Source organism: Salmo salar, chromosome ssa13 (assembly GCF_905237065.1).
Source record: "Salmo salar chromosome ssa13, Ssal_v3.1, whole genome shotgun sequence".
Lineage (NCBI taxonomy): Eukaryota > Metazoa > Chordata > Actinopteri > Salmoniformes > Salmonidae > Salmo > Salmo salar.
Genome location: NC_059454.1, coordinates 98,100,516 through 98,119,921, shown reverse-complemented (window position 1 = coordinate 98,119,921; position 19,406 = coordinate 98,100,516).

Below are 19,406 nucleotides of genomic sequence, written 5' to 3'. Positions count from 1 at the left end.
TGGGCTAAACCCCCATTCGGTTTGTTTGGCTAACACGAGCGGTGCTGTTTCTTCAATGGTGTGGAAACGACCATAGCTAAATCATCTTACCACACCATTGAAACACCATCCCTTTTACATTCCCCTGTAAAAGATAACCTAGCCATGCATTTCTACCTCAAGATACTCGAGTTAGAAATTGTTATTTCACGCGACGGCTCGCTAACTGGCTATCGTCAGTTAGCCAGCTAATTACACTGAACAAACAACTCAACAATTTCTACGATTTTACTGAGTTACAGTTCATATAAGGAAATCAGTCAATTGAAATTCATTAGGCCCTAATCTATGGTTTTCACATGACTGGGAATACAGATATGCATTTGTTGGTCACAGATACCTTCAAAAAAGGTAGGGGCGTGGATCAGAAAACCAGTCAGTATCTGGTGTGACCACCATTTGCCTCATGCAGCGCGACACATAGAGTTTATCAGGCTGTTGATTGTTGCCTGTGAAATGCTGTCCCACTCCTCTTCAATGACTGTGCGAAGTTGTTTGATATTGGCGGGAACTGGAACACATCGATCCAGAGCATCCCAATCATGCTCAATGGGTAACGACAAAGGCTAACAAGCTGGGTTCGGGTTTGCGACCATGCCCCAATAAATCAAAAGATACTCACGTTTGTAGTGTTGTATGTCACGGCTCAGTGCATGCTTAGGCTGCCCCAGCTCTAATAATTTGTGTGCTAGACTAGGGGACGGCTGTCACTGTTCCTCTACTAGTCTGCGGCGCAGGTTCTCTTGACAATCGTGTAGCATTCTTTAGGAGGCTTGGCGCTCTTTTAAAGATGTAAATCTTTACACTTCACGAGAAAACAGGAACAGACAAACTGGCACACAAGTGGTTGCTGACCCTCCTTTACACGTTTCCGCCAGTGGTTTATATTCAGCCTACGTTGAAGTGGGTGCCTTACCATTGATTCTTGTGGCTCCCCGTTGGCCAAGGCAGCCTTGGTTCACAGAGATCATTCTCCTTCAGGGAACAGTAGTTATGGTCACAATGTTACATTCTTAGAATGAGGTCAACCGTGAAACGCCTGTTGACCTAAATGCAGGACCCAAAACATTTATGCATCTAATGTGATTACGCAACCCAACACAAGGAGATGCAGAAGCAGTGCATCATGGTGCCCCAGATGGCTGTGCAGACAGCTCACTTCTCCTGGACGCTGCAGGGCCTATCTCACAAAAAGAAGCCTCATCTGCTTTAAGACTGCAAACAACAAAAACCACGCCAGATTCCTTGTTAGTGATGGTCCCTCTCGTCGTGAGACATACTTGTGTCAACAATGTACACAAATATTTGATAACAACAGTGTCACTTTGTTTTGTTCTAAATTCTATGCAATTGATTCAAATGATTCTAACCAGCCCTATTTGTAACAGAAATGTAGATGCCAGTTTCCCAATAGAGACCAGACAGTGTTCTCTGAAGGAAGGAGAATGGAGTATTTTGTATGTGAACAGATGTAGTGTGGCAGATATAGCAGAGAGGGAATTGATATTTCAAGGCTTCACAGACACAACCCAACAGCCTAACTGTTTCAGGGTGCAACGCTCTGAACACGTTTCAAGCAACATGCCCCTGTTTGTCGATAGATAGGACACTTAGCTGAACATTTGGAGAGAGAGAACTGGCATGTTTTGAGCACTCAGATATGGATCCTCACACAGTCACAGTCTCTCTCTCTCACTCTCACACACTCAGTCACTCACTCACTCACACATACACTACCGTTCAAAAGTTTGGGGTTACTTAGAAATGTCCTTGTTTTTGAAAGGACAAATACATTACAGTGTCTAGTTTGAGAAACAGACGCCTCACAAGTCTTCAACTGGCAGCTTCATTAAATAGTACCCGCAAAACACTAGTCTCAACGTCAACAGTGAAGAGGCGACTCCTGAATGCTGGCCTTCTAGGCAGAGTTACTCTGTCCAGTATCTGTGTTCTTTTGCCAATCTTAATCATTCATTTTTATTGGCCAGTCTGAGATATGGCTTTTTTTCCCAGAGTCGTCTCTCCCAGAGTCGCCTCTTCACTTTTGACGTTGAGACTGGTGTTTTGCGGGTACTATTTAATGAAGCTGCCAGTTGAGGACTTGTGAGGCATCTGTTTCTCAAACTAGACACTCTAATGTACTTGTCCTCTTGCTCAGTTGTGCACCGGGGGCCTCCCACTCATCTTCCTATTCTGGTTAGAGCCAGTTTGCGCTGTTCTGTGAAGGGAGTAGTACACAGCGTTGTACGAGATCTTCATTTTCTTGGCAATTTCTTGCATGGAATAGCCTTCATTTCTCAGAACAAGAATAGACTGACGAGTTTCAGAAGAAAGTCTTTGTTTCTGGACATTTTGAGCCTGTAATCAAACCCACAAATGCTGATGTTCCAGATACTCAACTGGTCTAAAGAAGGCCAGTTTTATTGCTTCTTTAATCAGGACAACAGTTTGCAGCTGTGCTAACATAATTGCAAAAGGTTTTTCTTTAAAACCTGTTAAGGATAGGGGGCAGTATTTTCACGTTCAGATGAAAAACGTGCCCAAATTAAACTGCCTGCTTCTCACTCAGAAAGTAGGATATGCATATTATTAGTAGATTTGGATAGAAAACACTCTGAAGTTTCTAAAACTGTTTGAATGATGTCTGTGAGTATAACAGAACTCATATGGCAGGCAAAAACCTGAGAAGAATCCAACCAGGAAGTGGGAAATCTGAGAATTGTAGTTTTTCTTTTGAATCCTTATCGAAACTACAGTGTCTGTGGGGTCACGTTGCACTTCCTAAGGCTTCCATTGGCTGTCAACAGCCTTTAGAAACTTTTTTCATCCGTCACCTTTTACTGGGCAGAGAATAGGAGCTCAGTCAATCAGTGGACTGCCTGAGGACAAAGGACTTGGTTATGCGCGAGCACGCCGTTCCTTCTTTTTCTTCTGGAATGAATACGCTATTGTCCGGTTGGAATATTGTCAACGTTTCATGTTAAAAATACCCTAAGGATTGATTGTAAACAACGTTTGACATGTTTCTACGAACGGTAATGGAACATTTTGAATTTTCGTGTCTGGATTTACGCTCGCAAATTATGCCTTTGGATAGTGATCGGAACGCACGAACAAAAGGAGGTATTTGGACATAAATATGGAGTATTCGAACAAAACAAACATTTCTTGTGGAAGTAGGGGTCCTGGGAGTGCATTCTGACGAAGATCAGCAAAGGTAAGTGAATATTTATAATACTAATTCTGAGTTTAGTTGACTCCAGAACTTGGCGGGTAGCTGTATAGCTTGCTTTGATGGTTGAACTCTGTACTCAGAATATCGAAAAATGTGCTTTCGCCGTAAAGCTATTTTGAAATCTAACACAGCGGTTGCATTAAGGAGAAGTGTATCTATAATTCTTTCAATAACGGTTGTAAAGTTTATCAACGTTTATGATGAGTATTTTTGTAAATTGATGTGCTCATTCACCGGAAGTTTTGGGTGGCAATACATTTTCTGAACATCACGCGCCAATGTAAAATGGGGTTTTTGGATATAAATATGAACTTTATCTAACAAAACATACATGTATTGTCTAACATTGAGTCCTGGGAGTGTCATCTGGTGAAGATCGTCAAATGTTAGTAATTCATTTTAGCTGTACTTGTGGTTTTTGTGACGCCTCTCCCTACTTGGAAAATGGCTGTTTGGCTTTTCTTGTTTAGGTGATGTGCTAACATAATCTAATGTTTTGTTTTCGCCGTAAAGCCTTTTTGAAATCGGACACTGTGGTTAGATTAACGAGAATCGTATCTTTAAAATAATGTATAATACTTGTATGTGTGAGAAATTTGAATTATGAGATTTTTTTATATTTTTATTTGGCGCTGTGCTATTTCACTGCCTGTTGTCAAATTGATCCCGCTAACGGGATTCGCGTGTTAAGGGGTCACTAAGAGGATAATCCATAAAAAATCTGCTGTTTCCAGCTACGATAGTCATTTACAACATTAATAATGTCTCTACACTGTATTTCTGATCAATTTGACGTTATTTTAATGGACAAAAAAAAATGCTTTTCTTTCAAAAACAAGGACATTCCTAAGTGACCCCAAACTTCTAAACGGTAGTGTACATTCTGGGACGTTGCATCACACAGCCTAACTCAGTTTAATAGAGGCCCGAGGCTCACCAACTGAACTCTCCATCCTGCTGTGCTTCAGCGAGGTATACAAATCAAGTCAAATCAAAATGTATTTGTCACATGCACCGAATACAACAAGTGTAGACCTCACCGTGAAATGCTTACTTACAAGCCCTTAACCAACAGTGCAGTTCAAGAAGAGTTAAGAAAATAAAAGTATAAGTAGATGTGCTTTTGCGGTGCAAGTACCACAGTCCTAAAATGATAAACACACATACTAGCCCCCTATAACACACACACAAACCCCCAAACACACACACACCCCGACACACATGTATTGTGCTTCTCTCAGAGAAAAATACATTATCTCTCAGACAGAGCAACACAGTTGTTTCTCACCCACACATCCAGAGGCCTATCCCCATCTCTCTTCCTTGGCTCTGTGTAAGGAGTATAGAGTTGTCAGTCATTAATCCTGTACAGCAGTGAGCTGTAATCCTGATGACAGAGATGGGTTTACAGAACAGAGAAGATCTGAGGTCCGCCTGGAGGAAGGAACAAAGGGGAAGAGAGGAAGTGCATAAAAAGCCAGCCAGGTTGGGCTGGAAAATGGTAAGGTAAGACGTTTTGTCAGTGCTGCGGAACAGATAAGGGTGATACACAAAAGAGTCTCCCCTCTCACGCCAATGCAGCTCTGCTCTGTCAGTGTGAGTTCCAAGGCAGATGTCAGAGTTTATCAGATGGGCTCGGCTCCGTGAGGGTCATTACGGAGAAGCAGGAGTGAAGCAGGAGTGATGGGTTCAAATGGATGACCATAATGTCTGTTTTCCAGACACTTCAAAGCAATGCCAGGTCAAAGTTGGCCCAAGCGACGCAATCCAATGCAATGTGGCTAATAGGCTTCACTGACTCTGACTCGAGGCATCAGCAAAAGTGCATGAAGTGCATGTGACAACTGAGACTGCCCTTGTGCAGTAGGTGCTGGAGAGCAAAGCTAATGTGAGTCATTAGTCTAAGCTGTTAAATAATAGAGAAATTAAGTCTCACATCAGATCATAACAAAGGACTTCAATACACAGTCAATGTGATAAAAACTGCCTGGGTGTCAGAGGCAGACACATAGAAATCCTACCAATCCCTGAGACAGCGACACAAAGAACTGGTTTGCCAAAATGTCTAAGAAATGACGCGAAGCAAGCTAGATGTCGATTATTATTTCCTAAATAGTGGTTTCATTAACTACACCCCTAGCCTGTAACGCTGCACCAAGATTTTTCTCATTGACCTGAAAGATGAAGACCGCTGTATTTTCATCTTATTTTTTATTTATTTTTCACCTTTATTTAACCAGGTAGACTAGTTGAGAACAAGTTCTCATTTACAACTGCGACCTGGCCAAGATAAAGCAAAGCAGTGCGACACAAACAACAACACAGAGTTACACATGGAATAAACAAACATACAGTCAATAACACAATAGAAAAAGTCTATATACAGGTTGTGCAAATGAGGTAAGACAAGGGAGGTAAGGCAATAAATAGACCATAGTGGCGCAATAATTACATTTAGCAATTAAACACTGGAGTGATAGATGTGCAGAAGATGAATGTGCAAGTAGAGATACTGGGGTGCAAAGGAGCAAAAACTTTTTTTTATATATAAATAAATAACAGTATGAGGATGAGGTAGTTGGATGGGCTATTTACATATGGGTTATGTACAGGTGCAGTGATCTGTGAGCTGCTCTGACAGTTGGTGCTTAAAGTTAGTGAGGGATATATGAGTCTCCAGCTTCAGTGATTTTTGCTATTCGTTCCAGTCATTGGCAGCAGAGAACAGGAAGGAAAGGCGGCCAAAGTGGGAATTGGCTTTGGGGGTGACCAGTGAAATACACCTGCTGGAGCGCGTGCTACGGGTGGGTGCTGCTATGGTGAGTCTTTGCTAGGTAAAGCCCCACCTTATCTCAGCTCACTGGTGACCTGGAGTCAGTGGGTTTGGCGACGGATATGAAGCGAGGGCCAGCCAATGAGAGCATACAGGTCGCAGTGGTGGGTAGTATATGCGGCTTTGGTGACAAAACAGATGGCACTGTGATAGACTGCATCCAATTTGCTGAGTAGATTGTTGGAGTCTATTTTGTAAATGACATCGCCGAAGTCAAGGATCGGCAGATAGTCAGTTTTACGACGGTATGTTTGGCAGCATGAGTGAAGGATGCTTTGTTGCGAAATAGTAAGCCAATTCTAGATTTAATTTTGGATTGGAGATGCTTAATGTGAGTCTGGAAGGAGAGTTTACAGTCTAACCAGACACCTAGGTATTTGTAGTTGTCCACATATTCTAAGTCAGAACCGTCCAGAGTAGTGATGCTGGACGGGCGGGCAGGTGCAGTTAGCAATCAGTTGAAGAGCATGCATTTAGTTTTACTTGCATTTAAGAGCAGTTGGAAGCCACGGAGGGAGAGTTGTATGGCATTGAAGCTCGTCTGGAGGTTAGTTAACACAGTGTCCGAAGAAGGGCCAGAAGTATACAGAATGGTGTCGTCTGCGTAGAGGTGGATCAGAGAATCAGCAGCAGCAAGAGCGACATCATTGATGTATACAGAGAAAAGAGTCGGCCCGAGGATTGAACCCCATAGAGACTGCCAGAGGTCCGGACAACAGGCCCTTCGATTTGACACACTGAACTCTGTCTGAGAGGTAGTTGGTGAACCAAGCGAGGCAGTCATTTGAGAAATCAAGGCTGTTGAGTCTGCCGATAAGAATGTGGTGATTGACAGAGTCGAAAGCCTTGGCCAGGTCGATGAACGGTATTGACTACAGTGAGGAGGGGAAACATGATAATATAATACTGAATGGTTAGTGGAAAGATACGGGATTTCATGCAAGATTTGAGCCTTGTGTTATAGCATGTGCTAAACTCATTCCACGGGGGGCCGAGTGTCTGCGGGTTTTCCCTCCTCCCTTGTTCTTGACTGATGAATTAAGGTCACTGATTAGTAAGGAACTCCCCTCACCTGGTTGTGTACGTCTTAATTGAAATGAAAAACCAAAAACCAGCAGAAACTAGGCCCTCCATGGAATGAGTTTGAAACCGCTGTATTTGAGGCACACTAATACACTCACACACATAGTGGAGATGGAGAATAAACTTTTCTTAACTGCAGGGAGTTAAACAATGCCCCGGCACATCTCCTAGCACCGAGTAATGGAAGGATTTCAAAGGCAGAAAAGCCGTACTTATCCGAGTGCCTTCTACATGTGTACTGCCGCTGCAGTGGCTATGTCACAGGTGCGCAGTGAATGATTCATTAAAAAGACGACCTGCCGAGTTTCTAAGTCAACTCAGGCTCAGATTGGTTTAATAAAATATTAGCTAAGTTCTCCCCTGCCACCCCCCACATCAACGCAGTGAATAAATACCAGGACATTAGTCAGTATATGTAAATAAAGCCCAGTTAAATAAATCGCTTTGAATCCCATGTTAACGCTGGTGTGATTTAGTGCTTCCAAGCCCTTTTAAGCATTGTGTGTTTGAGCGAGAGACTGCATTGGACTGTTTTATGCATTGGATTTGTCTATTTCTTCTGCATCCGCTGATACCAACCATTATCCTGTGTGATTAACGGGGGATGAACTAGAGCCGTGTTTGTGAGAAAAGAGTGAATGCTGAAAACGGGTCTTCTCACAAAAACGTCTGTAAAGTCTGAACGGTATGAGTTACAAACTATTGTGACCACAATATGAAAAGCTGACACTCTCACGAACATTAACCCGTACATGGCATTTTGCTCTATGACGCTCACAAGCCATGCAAAAGTCATTAGAATTGTATTTATTATTTGTATTTAACCGTTATTTAACTAGGCAAGTCAATTAAAAACAAATTCTTATTTATAGTGATGGCCTACCAAGAGTCAAAATGCCTTCTGCGGGGACGGAGGCTGGGATAAAACATTTTTTATGTAGGACAAAACACACATCACGACAAGACACACATCACGAAAAGACACCACAACACTACATAATTAAAGAGATACCAAAGACAGAAACACAACATTGTAGCAATACAACATAACATTCCTCTTACCACATTACCTTTGTTGTGGAGGTGTTCAGAAGAAGGTTAGGGGCAGAGAAAGCTTGTTGGACACTAAGAAAGCTTTGTTGTAGAGCGTTTAAGGAGGTAAATCTTTTGGATTAATAAACATTGTAAGACTCCAAACAATCTGCCTCCTGTGTCTGCATCTGGGTCTCGCCTTGTGTCATGAACTGCTGGTCTGCGACCTCTGGAACTGCCGGTCTACGGCCAACAAGGCAGAGTTCATCTTAGCCTATGCTACCCTCCAGTCCCTCGACTTCTTGGCACTGACGGAAACATGGATTACCAGAGAAAACACTGCTACTCCTACTGCTCTCTCCTCGTCTGACCACGTGTTCTCGCATACCCCGAGAGCATCTGGTCAGCGGGGTGGCGGGACTGGAATCCTCATCTCTCCCAAGTGGACATTCTCTCTTTCTCCCCTGACCCATATGTCTATCTCCTCATTTGAATTCCATGCTGTCACAATCACTAGCCCATTCAAGCTTAACATCCTTATGATTTATCGCCCTCCAGGTTCCCTTGGAGAGTTCATCAATGAACTTGACGCCTTGATAAGTTCCTTTCCTGAGGATGGCTCACCCCTCACAATTCTGGGTGACTTTAACCTCCCTACGTCTACCTTTGACTCATTTCTCTCAGCCTCCTTCTTTCCACTCCTCTCCTCTTTTGGCCTCACCCTCTCACCGTCCCCCCCTACTCACAAGGCAGGCAATACGCTTGACCTCATCTTTACTAGATGCTGTTCTTCTACCAATCTCACTGCAACTCCCCTCCAAGTCTCCGACCACTACCTTGTATCCTTTTCCCTCTCGCTCTCCTCCAACACTACTCACTCTGCCCCTACTCAGATGGTATTGCGCCGTCGCAACCTTCGCTCTCTCTCTCCTGCTACTCTCTCCTCTTCCATCCTATCATCTCTTCCCTCTGCTCAACCCTTCTCCAACCAATCTCCTGATTCTGCCTCCTCAACCCTCCTCTCCTCCCTTTCTGCATCCTTTGACTCTTTATGTCCTCTATCCTCCCGGCCGGCTCGGTCCTCCCCTCCTGCTCCGTGGCTTGACAACTCATTGCGAGCTCACAGAACAGGGCTCTGGGCAGTCGAGCGGAAATGGAGGAAAACTAGCCTCCCTGCGGACCTGGCATCTTTTCACTCCCTCCTCTCCACATTTTCTTCCTCTGTTTCTGCTGCTAAAGCCACTTTCTACCACTCTAAATTCCAAGCATCTGCCTCTAACCCTAGGAAGCTCTTTAACACCTTCTCCTCCCTCCTGAATCCTCCCCCCCCTCCGTCTCTGCGGACGACTTTGTCAACCATTTTGAAAAGAAGGTTGATGACATCCGATCCTCGTTTGTTAAGTCAAACGACACCGCTGGTCCTGCTCACATTGCCGACCCTATGCTTTGACTTCTTTCTCCCCTCACTCTCCAGATGAAATCTTGCGACTTGTGACGGCCAGCCGGCCAACAACCTGCCCGCTTGACCCTATCCGCTCCTCTCTTCTCCAGACCGTTTCCAGAGACCTTCTCCCTTACCTCACCTCGTTCATCAACTCATCTTTGACCGCTGGCTACGTCCCTTCCGTCTTCAAGAGAGCGAGAGTTGCACCCCTTTTCAAAAAACCTACACTTGATCCCTCCGATGTCAACTACAGACCAGTATCCCTTCTTTCTTTCCTCTCCAGAACTCTTGAGCGTGCCGTCCTTGGCCAGCTCTCTTGCTATCTCTCTCAGAATGACCTTCTTGATCCAAATCAGTCAGGTTTTAAGACTGGTCATTCAACTGAGACTGCTCTTCTCTGTGTCACGGAGACTCTCCGCACTGCTAAAGCTAACACTCTCTCCTCTGCTCTCTTCTTTCTAGACCTATCTGCTGCCTTTGATACTGTGAACCATCAGATCCTCCTCTCCACCCTCTCCGAGTTGGGCATCTCCGGCGCGGCTCACTCTTGGATTGCATCCTACCTGACAGGTTTCTCCTACCAGGTGGCATGGCGAGAATCCGTCACCACACCACGTGCTCTCACCACTGGTGTCCCCCAGGGCTCAGTTCTAGGCCCTCTCCTATTCTCGCTATACACCAAGTCACTTGGCTCTGTCATATCCTCACATGGTCTCTCTTATCATTGCTACGCAGACGACACACAATTAATCTTCTCCTTTCCCCCTTCTGATAACCAGGTGGCGAATCGCATCTCTGCATGTCTGGCAGACATATCAGTGTGGATGACGGATCACCACCTCAAGCTGAACCTCGGCAAGACGGAGCTGCTCTTCCTCCCGGGGAAGGACTGCCCGTTCCATGATCTTGCCATCACGGTTGACAACTCCATTGTGTCCTCCTCCCAGAGTGCTAAGAGCCTTGGCGTGACCCTGGACAACACCCTGGAGTTCTCTGCTAACATCAAGGCGTTGACCCGATCCTGTAGGTTCATGCTCTACAACATTCGCAGAGTACGACCCTGCCTCACACAGGAAGCAGCGCAGGTCCTAATCCAGGCACTTGTCATCTGCAGTCTGGATTACTGCAACTCGCTGTTGGCGGGGCTCCCTGCCTGTGCCATCAAACCCCTACAATTCATCCAGAACGCCGCAGCCCGTCTGGTGTTCAACCTTCCCAAGTTCTCTCACGTCACCCCGCTCCTCCGCACACTCCACTGGCTTCCAGTTGAAGCTCGCATCTGCTACAAGACCATGGTGCTTGCCTACGGAGCTGTGAGGGGAACGGCACCTCCTTACCTTCAGGCTCTGATCAGTCCCTTCACCCAAAGAAGGGCACTGCGTTCATCCACCTCTGGCCTGCTCGCCTCCCTACCTCTGCGGAAGCACAGTTCCCGCTCAGCCCAGTCAAAACTGTTCGCTGCTCTGGCACCCCAATGGTGGAACAAGGTCCCTCACGACGCCAGGACAGCGGAGTCAATCACCACCTTCCGGAGACACCTGAAACCCCACCTCTTTAAGGAATACCTGGGATAGGATTAAGTAATCCTTCTAACACCCCCCCCCCTACCCTCCCCCCCCCCAAAAAGATATAGGTGTACTATTGTAAAGTGGTTGTTCCACTGGATATCATAAGGTGAATGCACCAATTTGTAAGTCGCTCTGGATAAGAGTGTCTGCTAAATGACGTAAATGTAAATGTAAAATGATAGTTCACGTCAAATCGTTTTGTGTTCTACTTGTAGCCCTGGTTGTCCTGAAAAGAAAATGGTAAAACACTTCAATGTTAGGCTAAATATGAGGGCAGAGTAAGCAGATGAATGAAAGCAGTGAATTTCAGGTTTTTCAACCAGAGGATTCCCTGGGTATGAAAGAGGTCTGGCTTCCATCATCAGAACATAGGGTTGAGGTATTCATTGTGCTGTGAATTGTAATGACTAACTTACTATATTACTCATATGGCTAGCCCTGCAGCCACTTTCCACAGTAGCTAGTGCGTATAATTAGAGGGGTTGTGTAGGTAAAGCAACCTGGCCTATTGCCTGTGTATTAGACTGCATAAAGACCATATTTAAAATGAGGACTAAACCATTTTCTTTTAGCAGGTATTACTGGTTAAAAGAGTAGCAATAGCTGCTGAAACAGTCTCAGACCGAGACGGTCCCTGGGAACACATTCAAATAACTGAACAATCCGAAGGTTTTAATAGCAAGCAACAACAGCTGAAAACAAAAACTAAAGACTTTCAGACTTTCAAAACTTCAAGATGTTTTGTGTGTATTTCCATTCAACAACTGACCCCTAGGGACCTGTACACTAGAGGTGCAATAAAAGTCAATATTAAAGCAAGACATTTTAACACCAAATAAATAGGTAGGAGGACTGGTGCCTTAGTTACCCGCGGGGCAGTCAAGGTGCTCAAGAACACAGTTCAACAATTATTTCCAGAGGAATTTGCCATTTATTTGAGAGGAATGTTTTTAAACATCAAAGTCAGTCTCTCTCGGTATATGTTATATAACTTCAAAGTGGTGTGACTGCTTGCAGAGAGGTGCATTTTCTTTGTTTTGGTTCAGCTTTCATCCAGTTAGTTTTTTTTTCCAAAGTGGAATACTAGATTAATACTCCAATTCAAAAGGAACACATTTAACTGAAAAAAGGGAATTCATCTTCGAGCACAACTATTGCAAAACATTGAATACACAATGCAGAATTACAATGAATGATTCATATCAATAATAAATCAACATTGGCTCCATGATGAAATTATAATATACAGTGCCTTCGGAAAGTATTCAGACCCTTTGACTTTTTCAACATTTTGTTACGTTACAGCCTTATGTCACGTCCTGACCAGTAAAGGGGTTATTTGTTATTATAGTTTGGTCAGGACGTGGCAGGGGGTATTTGTTTTATATGATTTGGAGTGTGTGTTTATGTAGAGGGTTGTTTTATTTATGTTTCTGGGGTTTTTGGTTTAGTTCTATGTTGTACAGTTCCATGTCTGTTTCTAGGGTGTTTATTTATATGTTTAGTATTTGGGATTGGGGCCTTCAATTGGAGGCAGCTGGTTATCGTTGCCTCTGATTGAAGGTCCTATAATTAGGAGTTTGTTTGTTTTGGGGATTGTGGGAGATTGTTCTTTGTATTGCTGTGGGAGCCTACAAGACTGTTTGTCATCCGTTCATCGTTTTCTTGTTTTGTTTCTTGTTTAATAAAAATGAGCATTCATTTACCCGCTGCACCTTGGTCCATCCATTACGATGACCGTGACACCTTATTCCAAAACTGATTAAATAGTTTTTTTCCATCATCAATCTACACACAATACCCCATAATGACAAAGCAAAAACAGGTTTTTAGATTTTTTTTTTTAAATGTATAGAAAAACCCAGGAAATATCACATTTACGTACATATTCAGACCCTTTACTCAGTACTTTGTTGAAGCACCTTTGGCAGTGATTACAGCATCGAGTCTTCTTGGGTATGACGCTACAAGTTTGGCACACCTGTATTTGGGGAAATATCCCATTCTTATTTTCAGGTCTCTCCAGAGATGTTTGATTAGGTTAAAGTCCGGACTCTGGCTGGGCCACTCAAGGACATTCAGAGACTTGTCCCGAAGCCACTCCTGCGTTGTCTTGGCTGTGTGCTTAGGGTCGTTGTCCTGTTGGAATGTGAACCCTCACCCCCAGTCTGAGGTCCTGAGCGCTCTGGAGCAGGTTTTCCTCAAGGATCTCTCTGTACTTCGCTCCGTTCATCTTTGCCTCGATCCTGACTACTCTCCCAGTCCCTGCCGCTGAAAAACATCCCCACAGCATAATGCTGCCACCACCATGCTTCAATCTTAGGGATGTTGCCAGGTTTCGTCCCGACGTGACGCTTGGCATTCAGGCCAAGGAGTTCAAGCATGGTTTCATCAGACCAGAGAATCTTGTTTCTCATGGTCTGAGTCCTTTAGGTGCCTTTTGGCAAACACCAGGCAGGCTGTCATGTGCCTTTAACTGATGAGTGGCTTCCGTCTGCCTAGTCTACAATAAAGGCCTGATTGGTGGAGTGCTGCAGAGATGGTTGTCCTTCTGCAAGGTTCTCCTATCTCCACAGAAGAACTCTGGAGCTCTGTCAGAGTGACCATCGGGTTCTAGGTCACCTTCCTGACCAAGGCCCTTCTCCCCCGATTGCTCAGTTAGGCGGGGCGGCCAGCTCTAGGAAGAGTCTTGGTGGTTCCAAACTTCTTCCATTGAAGAATGATGGAGGCCACTGGGTTCTTGAGGACCTTCAATGCTGCAGTTTTTGTGTACCCTTCCCCAGATCTGTGCCTTGACACAATCCTGTCTCGGAGCTCTACGGACAATTCCTTCGACATCATAGCTTCGTTTTTGCTCTGACATGCACTGTCAACTGTGGGACCATATATAGACAGGTGTGTGGCTTTCCAAATCATGTCCAATCAATTTAATTTACCACAGGTGGATATTTCTTTTCTACATTTAAAAAAAATCTGTTTTCACTTTGTCATTTTGGGGTATTGTGTGTAGATTGCTGAGGAAAATGTTTTATTTAATCCATTTTAGAATAAGGCTGTAACGTAACAAAATGTGGGGGGTCTGAGTACTTTCTGAAGGCACATATATATATATATATATATATATATATATATATATATATATATATACTGCTCAAAAAAATAAAGGGAACACTTCCTAGATCTGAATGAAAGAAATAATCTTATTAAATACTTTTTTCTTTACATAGTTGAATGTGCTGACAACAAAATCACACAAAAATAATCAATGGAAATCCAATTTATCAACCCATGGAGGTCTGGATTTGGAGTCACACTCAAAATTAAAGTGGAAAACCACACTACAGGCTGATCCAACTTTGATGTAATGTCATTAAAACAAGTCAAAATGAGGCTCAGTAGTGTGTGTGGCCTCCACGTGCCTGTATGACCTCCCTACAACGCCTGGGCATGCTCCTGATGAGGTGGCGGATGGTCTCCTGAGGGATCTCCTCCCTGACCTGGACTAAAGCACCCGCCAACTCCTGGACAGTCTGTGGTGCAATGTGGCGTTGGTGGATGGAGCGAGACATGATGTCCCAGATGTGCTCAATTGGATTCAGGTCTGGGGAACGGGCGGGCCAGTCCATAGCATCAATGCCTTCCTCTTGCAGGAACTGCTGACACACTCCAGCCACATGAGGTCTAGCATTGTCTTGCATTAGGAGGAACCCAGGGCCAACCGCACCAGCATATGGTCTCACAAGGGGTCTGAGGATCTCATCTCGGTACCTAATGGCAGTCAGGCTACCTCTGGCGAGCACATGGAGGGCTGTGCGGCCCCCCAAAGAAATGCCACCCCACGCCATGACTGACCCACCGCCAAACCGGTCATGCTGGAGGATGTTGCAGGCAGCAGAACGTTCTCCACGGCGTCTCCAGACTCTGTCACGTCTGTCACGTGCTCAGTGTGAACCTGCTTTCATCTGTGAAGAGCACAGGGCGCCAGTGGCAAATTTGCCAATCTTGGTGTTCTCTGGCAAATGCCAAACGTCTTGCACGGTGTTGGGCTGTAAGCACAACCCCCACCTGTGGACGTCGGGGCTTCATACCACCCTCATGGAGTCTGTTTCTGACCGTTTGAGCAGAGACATGCACATTTGTGGCCTGCTGGAAGTCATTTTGCAGGGCTCTGGCAGTGCTTCTCCTGCTCCTCCTTGCACAAAGGCGGAGGTAGCGGTCCTGCTGCTGGGTTGTTGCCCTCCTACGGCCTCCTCCACGTCTCCTGATGTACTGGCCTGTCTCCTGGTAGCGCCTCCATGCTCTGGACACTACGCTGACAGACACAGCAAACCTTCTTGCCACAGATCGCATTGATGTGCCATCCTTGATGAGCTGCACTACCTGAGCCACTTGTGTGGGTTGTAGACTCCGTCTCATGCTACCACTAGAGTGAAAGCACCGCCAGCATTCAAAAGTGACCAAAACATCAGCCAGGAAGCATAGGAATTGAGAAGTGGTCTGTGGTCCCCACCTGCAGAACCACTCCTTTATTGGGGGTGTATTGCTATTTGCCTATAATTTCCACCTGTTGTCTATTCCATTTCCACAACAGCATGTGAAATGTATTGTCAATCAGTGTGGCTTCCTAAGTGGACAGTTTGATTTCACAGAAGTGTGATTGACTTGGAGTTACATTGTGTTGTTTAAGTGTTCCCTTTATTTTTTTGAGCAGTGTATATATATATATATATATACCATTCAAAAGTTTGGGGTCACTTAGAAATGTCCTTGTTTTTGAAAGAAAAGCACATTTTTTGTTGATTAAAATAACATCAAATTGATCAGAAATACAGTGTAGACATTATTAATGTTGTAAATGACTATTGTAGCTGGAAACGGACAATTTCTTTATGGAATATCTACATAGGCGTACAGAGGACCATTATCAGCAACCATCACTCCTGTGTTCCAATGGCACGTTGTGTTAGCTAATCCAAGTTTATCATTTTAAAAGGCTAATTGATCATTACAAAACCCTTTTGCAATTATGTTAGCACAGCTGAAAACTGTTGTCCTGATTAAAGAAGCAATAGAACTGGCCTTCTTTGGACTAGTTAAAAGTATCTGGCACATCAGCATTTGTGGGTTTGATTACAGGCTCAAAATGGCCAGAAACAAAGACTTTCTTCTGAAACTCGTCAGTCTACTCTTGTTCTGAGAAATGAAGGCTATTTCATGCGAGAAATTGCCAAGAAACTGAAGATCTCGTACAATGCTGTGTACTACTCCCTTCACAGAAGAGCGCATACTGGCTCTAACCAGAATAGAAAGAGAAGTGGAAGGTCCAGGTGCACAACTGAGCAAGAGGACATGTACATTAGAGTGTCTAGTTTGAAACAGACGCCTCACAAGTCCTCAACTGACAGCTTCATTAAATAGTACCCGCAAAACATCAGTCTCAATGTCAACAGTGAAGGGGCGACTCCGGGATGCTGGCCTTCTAGGCAGAGTTCCTCTGTGTTCTTTTGCCCATCTTAATCTTGTCTTTTTATTGGCCAGTCTGAGATATGGCTTTTTTTTGCAACTCTGCCTAGAACGCCAGCATCCCAGAGTCGCCTCTTCACTGTTGACATTGAGACTGCTGTTTTGCGGGTACTATTTAATGAAGCTGCCGGTTCGAACCCACAAATACTGATGCTCCAGATACTCAACTAGTCTAAAGAAGGCCAGTTTTATTGCTTCTTTAATCAGGACAACAGTTTTCAGCTGTGCTAACATAATTGAAAAAGGGTTTTGTAATGATCAATTAGCCTTTTAAAATGATAAATTGGATTAGCTAACACACATGCCATTGGAACACAGGAGTGATGGTTGCTGATAACGGCCCTCTGCAAGCCTATGTAGCCATTCCATAAAAAAATCTGCCGTTTCCAGCTACAATAGTCATTTACAACATTAATAACACTGTATTTCTGATCAATTTCATGTTATTTTAATGGACTTTTTTTTCCCCTTTCTTTCAAAAACAAGGACGTTTCTAAGTGACACCAAACTTTTGAACGGTCGTGTAAATATATCAGCAAAACATTTAAAACATTATCATGTTCTGGGAATGGAATGAGAATCAAATGTTCATTCAGAGGGTGTCAGTTCAAGGTCTTCTTAAAGGGATACTTTGGGATTTTGGCAATTAGACCCTTTGTCTACATCCCCAGAGTCAGATGAACTTGTGAATACCATTTGTATGTCTCTGTGTCCAGCATGAAGGAAGTCAGACCTAGTTTCGCTAGTCAATGCTAACTACCGTGAGCGTTAGCGCAGCGTTAGCGTCAATTGTGCTAGCACTAATTAGAAACTTCCTTCAAACTGTAAGCAGAGACATAAAAATGGTATCCACAAGTTCGTCTGACTCATGAGAAGTAGATAAAGGGCCTCATTGCCAAAATCTCTTTAACACAATAAATGCTGGTTTTAATGGATAACAGATAGGGATCAATAATATTCCACTGACGTGTAGATCCCAGTTTATCCACTACCACTGTCCTGAACTGATCCTGAATTAATATGAGGGATCAACAATCTCTGAGTCTGCCATAATTACATTGTTAGCACCATCTCAAGGACAGCGGTGTCAACTCCTCACTAATCAGGCTACTCGTCTGCCATACAGAGAAGCCTAGTCTAGGCCTAATCATACAGTACAATTAAACATTTCGAAGGGAGGGATTGAAAGTATACGGTCAACATGTGTCAGTCACTAAATCCTTCATACGCTAGGCCATTTATTAACTCTTAATGCTGGATAAAGTATTTGTAAATGACATAATTGTTGTCAATCAAATCACACATAGGCTCCATACACTGAGTGTACAAAATATTATCAAAACACCTTCCTAATATAGAGTTGCACCCCCTTTTTGCCCTCAGAACAGCCTCAATTCGTCGGGCATTGACTCTACAAGGTGTTAAAAGCATTCCACAGGGATTTGGGCCCATGTTGACTCCAAAGCTTCCCACACTCGTGTCAAGTTGGCTGGATGTTCTTTGGGTGGTGGACCATTCTTGATGGTCCACACATGGGAAACTGTTGAGTGTTAAAAACCCGTTCACCCTCTGAATGGAACAGATACACAATCCATGTCTCAACTGTCTCAAGGCTTAAAAATCCTTCTTTTACCTGTCTCCTCCCCTTCATCTACACTGATTGAAGTGAATTTAACAAGTGACATCAGTAATGCATCATAGCTTTCACCTGGATTCACCTGGTCAGTCTATGTCGTGGAAAGAACAGGTGTTCCTAATGTTTTGTACACTCACAGTATAGTGAAATATGCAATTTGACCAATAGGCCTAGCTGATTTTATCACCTGTGAGTGACTGAAAGAAGATTGTGCGGGGCCATTGAAGATGGCAATCTGATATCTAGGCTAGTCTGCTTTCTAAATGAAGTCTGCCCTTCAATGGTAGACTCAACAGAGAAAGTATATTTCTGCAGGATATGTTTTGAACGCGGTCATTCACCGATAGGCTAGTATTCTTCCTTTTTCATACAGTAGGCCTACCTTAGTAAATTACAACTGCCTTGGTATGTGAAGGCGCTTCAGACATTGAAAAGAATTAGAGGAAAAGGTTTTGTAAAAACATCTGAGAAAAAATACATGGATTTTACCTTTTTCTCCCAGAATAGTGGGATTTTCATGCTTTTTTGAATGGGGAGACTTGTGCCACTGTGTCAAATGCTAATTTACACAAATGACTGGAAGGTCAGGATAAATGGGGGACCTGCCTCTGCAGACAGCATAGCGGAGAAATATGGATTACACAATATGTATTACACATGGATTACACATGTTTGGAATACCCAAACATGGGCTAATTTAACCATCAGTAAAAAAAAAAATATTACTTTCATGCGTTGGGTTGACCTAGCAGCTGGGTCTTTTTTTAATATAATCCATAGGTTATTTTCAGGAGGCATGGCCTACTAGGGACATGGCTTTCAGATAGTTATTTGTGGCCACCTGTGAGAATAAATGTAATTCCTGTTCATCAAGTTTGTACTCTGCAAATGTAAATGTTCCTTGAATATTTTTGCACATTACACTGGGATATGTATAGGCTGTTGAGGAATTCATGCACTTGTGTAAGTCTCATTAAAGCTACAAAAGTGTCAGTGTTCAACCTTAACATTGT